Genomic DNA, 423 nt, shown 5'->3' on the forward strand with positions numbered 1-423 from the left:
ATCTTCATGATCTTGGGTTAGGCAATGGCTTCTTAGATATAACACCAAAAGCACAAACAATAAAAGAAAAAGTAGATAAACTGGACTGCATTAAGTTAAAAATTTTTGAGCATTAAAGCACACCATCGGGCTTCCCTGGTGGCGCAGTGGTTGAGAATCTGTCGGCCAATTCAGGGGACATGGGTTCGAGCCCTGGTCTGGGACGATCCCACATGCCACAGAACAACTAGGCCTGTGAGCCACAACTACTGAGCCTGCGCGTCTAGAGCCTGTGCTATGCAACAAGAGAGGCCGCAATAGTGAGAGGCCTGCGCACCGTGATGAAGAATGGCCCCCACTTGCCCCAACTAGAGAAAGCCCTCACACAGAAACGAAGACCCAACACAGCCAAAAATAAATAAATTAAAAAAAAAAAAAAAAAAA

Source organism: Lipotes vexillifer, unplaced genomic scaffold (genome assembly GCF_000442215.2).
Source record: "Lipotes vexillifer unplaced genomic scaffold, Lipotes_vexillifer_v1.1 scaffold84, whole genome shotgun sequence".
NCBI lineage: Eukaryota > Metazoa > Chordata > Mammalia > Artiodactyla > Lipotidae > Lipotes > Lipotes vexillifer.